The sequence below is a fragment of the Schistocerca piceifrons genome, chromosome X, assembly GCF_021461385.2.
Source record: "Schistocerca piceifrons isolate TAMUIC-IGC-003096 chromosome X, iqSchPice1.1, whole genome shotgun sequence".
Classification (NCBI taxonomy): Eukaryota; Metazoa; Arthropoda; class Insecta; order Orthoptera; family Acrididae; genus Schistocerca; species Schistocerca piceifrons.
In genome coordinates, this window is record NC_060149.1 from 400326655 (window position 1) to 400330699 (window position 4045).

The following is a 4045-nucleotide window of genomic DNA, read 5'->3' on the forward strand; positions in this document are numbered from 1 at the left end:
CTCCCTAGTTCTGAGTCGTTAAAATTCGGTCCACTTCGGTTCATTTCGGTTCAATCGTGTTTAGCGTCCAGCCGCTGCCAACCTCAGTGATGTAATACTGAACTGTGCGTAGCCATTGTAAAGTGACTGGTGAGCTTCGCTACGTTCCTTAGTGAAGTTTTACACTGCATTACGAGTGACGAAGAGGTTCCTGGCCCATCGCAGGCAATGCCAAATACTCCTCAGAGAAGAGCAAACGGTAGCACACTACGGAGTCCAGAAAGAAAAATAATTAGTAATGTCGCTAAATGCTGCGAAGAAGAGAGCAAAAATAAAAATTGCTCCACCCTCTTTCGCAGCCAATAACACGAACAGTTACTTATACAGGGGTGAGCGTCAGTTCCGTGAAAAGAATACGTAGATTTTCTAAAGACAACCCTGAAAAATCACCAGAAACTCCCGGCAAAAGAAGGTAAATTTCAGTTCAAATTTTTCGGTTCGACATTGCTTTGAATTTACCTTACCGTTTGTCGCAATTACTGTAGTCGCTTTGTTTGCATGGTGTGAAAGGATTTCTTGTCCTCCAATAGGCATATAAAATTGAGTCTAAAGCTGTAAATTAGTCATATCTACGCAATTCGCTTTGTATCATAGCGGTTATGGTGCCTGTAACTATATATATGAAGACAGTAACTGTTCTCGAAAGAACGGATTACTGTTGTTGACCGTGCAGCTTTTCCCTGGAAGCGTGCAAGGGATAACTCCCTGCAGTCGCGCTATTCATCTGTGTCCTCGGTGGCTCAGATGGATAGAGCGTCTGCCATGTAAGCAGGAGATCCCGGGTTCGAGTCCCGGTCGGAGTACACATTTTCAGCTGTCCACATCGACGTATGTCAACAACACCTGTCGGTAGCTGAGGGTTTCAGTTAGTCATCATTTATTCCAGGGAAAAGCTGCACGGTCAACAACAGTAATCCGTTCTTTCGAGAACAGTTACTGTCTTCATATATATAGTTACAGGCTACCCAGCCATTGAACTTCGTCTGTGCGAAAGCGCACAGGTTGCCCAAACTCTTACGGGAATCGCCAAAGCGTGCGCGAGTAATGGGTGAATGGGCAAATGTCTATAAGGTAAATTACATATGTAGAATTGTGGACAGCTGGGAATGTGAGTCTCATGGGAAGCGCGCAAGGGATAAGTCCCTGCAGTCGCGCTATTCATCTGTGTCCTCGGTGGCTCAGATGGATAGAGCGTCTGCCATGTAAGTAGGAGATCCCGGGTTCGAGTCCCGGTCGGGGCACACATTTTCAGCTGTCCACATCAAGGTATATCAACAACACCTGTCGGTAGCTGAGGGTTTCAGTTAGTCTTCATTTATCTCTAAATTGTTCAGATTATAAGTCCAGCAAGCGTTAGAGCCAAGAAAATATGCGATATGGTATGTTGTGGTTACATATTTAATTTGAGACATGATAGTACTGTAAAACATTAACTGTTCTCTGTTTATATGTGGGCGACTAATTGAAAAGACAAAAACGTTTAACTTTTTTCATTAAAATTGTAATATAAGAGTCGATTATTTTAGGGAATGTTGTTGTTATTTAGTTCTGAACAACCCAAACAAAAGGATCGCTCGGTTTTGGCTACTGAATTCATATTATACACTGTGATAGGCAAGTAACCAGGTACACAGATTATCCAGGTGGGATGTCTCATCAAACATAACAGCTATCAATGCATACTAAAAATTTTGGATATTTTGGTCAGCCTGACCATTCAAACTGGAACGGTAAAGTGCAATGGTTAAATACCTTATTCCATTTTTCACACAAAATGATGCAAAGACTTTATTAACTAATTGGGATCCCCTGTCTGATACAGCTGCTTTACACAGACCAAAATGAGCAAAGAAAGGGATTATTGCATCCCTTAGAAAAGTAATCTTGGTAGGAAACATCTTGATTATATCTTATCACTTGATGCGGGCCGGCTGGGGTGGCCGAGCGGTTCTAGGCACTACGCTCTGGAAACGCGTGACCGCTAAAGTCGCAGGTTCGAATCCTTCCTCGGGTATGGATGTGTGTGATGTCCTTAGGTTAGTTAGGTTTAAGTAGTTCTAAGTTCTAGGGGACTGATGACCTTTGAAGTTAAGCCCATAGTGCTCAGAGCCATTTGAACCATTTTTTTAACTTCATGTGGGCATCCATTACCATCAGATACATGGTATTGGAAAACTTCACAAAATCGATATGAAGTCTCTTCTAAGGCTCACTAGGCCATTCCAATGCGTTATAAGGGACATTCGATGGAGCCCTACTAACTCTAGAACATCCATTGCAAACAGCTGTAATTTTTTCCGTTTTTTATTCAGCTGGGGCCACCATATGAAGCTTCGAGCTACAGACGTCATTCTACTGATACCACAATGATACGAGTGCATTTCTTTTAAAATCTGAGGTCTTAGACTACTTGGGATTACAACTCTCCCTGCTTCCCACTCTAACAATGCAGTTATGATTAACGGAGTACTCATTTGAATGTCTTCGATATTCTTTAATAATCTCTGGTATCTTATTTGGCCATTATTAGTTTTGACACAGTTCGTCACAACAGACAGTATTTTGTATTTGACTGTCTCTTTTGAAATTTATTGCTGTTATAAGGGCACTATCAAGCACGAGTAAATTTACATATACAGCACCATCATCAGGTTCAGTCTGTCCAGGAAATGTCGTTCTTGATAAACAGTCAGAATTACAGTTTTCATCAGTTTTATGACATTTAATGTTATAAATGCAACTCACCTTTGCCATCTCTTACCACAAATGGAAGACAATGAAACTCTGCGACTGAAATTATAGATGAGTGATCTATGATCTGTTATCACAATAAAGTGATAGAAGACACTATATCCATGATATAATACTTTTGTTATGCTTTGTTGCAGATGGAAGTAGCAAACATTAGAGGTCTCTCAGTTCCACAAGGAAACACTTGAGAAAGACATGCATGCATGCGTGAGTCAGCTGTATCACCAGCTCAAACTAGTTACAATGACAGGTAATCATGACAGAAAACTTTGTGTGACAGCCATTTACATTTAGCATCTCTGAAAGATTTGTCACATTTTGCATTTCATTTGAATCTCAGTTGGTTGTCACACGAATATGGAAGATTTAGGATTCTCGACAAGTTTGATAAAAATTTTCGATGATAGTTCATCATGCCACAAAATCACAAAGCTCTCAGTTTGGGTTGTTGACTTTGGGGCTTTCTGAATATCTCCTACTTTCTACTGCTAGTGTTCAATCCATTTTAATTAGTAATGTGATCACAATATTCCACCTTATTTCTTGATATTCACAGTTAGTCCTGCATTCTTATACCTTTGGGTTAACACAACTAAGTGGAACCAATGTTCCGCTGTGAATAAACCTGTGATGATATTATCATCAAGACAGCAACATGTTTTCATTAGACCAATATGAATATTATCCATTTTTGCTCTCCATATAGCTGGAGCAGGGGCAACCTCAAAAACAAATCTAATATGTTTCAGTCACAGTAACGTGACTGCCACCAATTTTGGGTGTTAACATGTAATAATTACTCACAGACGACAGTTGCAAGCAATAGCAGTGGAGGGTATATAAGGCATGTTGGAGGACGTGGAAAACAGAGCAGTCGATGTACTGCAGGAACAGAGTGGTTTATCTGATATCCAAAAGAGATGATCATTGACTTTAGGACCAATGGTGGAACACTTACAAGATGGTTAAGTTTTTAAACTGTTCATGTGCTGTCACGGTTAAAATGTACTGTGCATGGCAAACTGGCACTATCCAAAACTGGTGCCGATGTAACTGTAGTGCACAAAAGGCCATAGATGCAGAGATGTGTATGGACAAAGAAACATGCAACCGTTGAGCAAATGACCACTCAAATGAACCAGGGGGCTACCAACAGTGTCTCCTCAATGACCATTCAGCGAATGTTGCTGCATATGGACATCCATAGGAGGCGCCTGGTTCATGCATCCATGCTGACTGTTGTTTGTCAGTGGCA

General features: G+C 40.9%; 1 non-coding gene across 1 annotated transcript; it reads left to right on the forward strand.

The window, feature by feature from the left end:
- Positions 1 to 1206: 1206 nt before the first annotated feature.
- On the forward strand, positions 1207 to 1280 carry Trnat-ugu. The gene has a single exon. It is a non-coding gene; the product is annotated as a tRNA-Thr (tRNA).
- The last annotated feature ends 2765 nt before the right edge of the window (positions 1281 to 4045 follow it).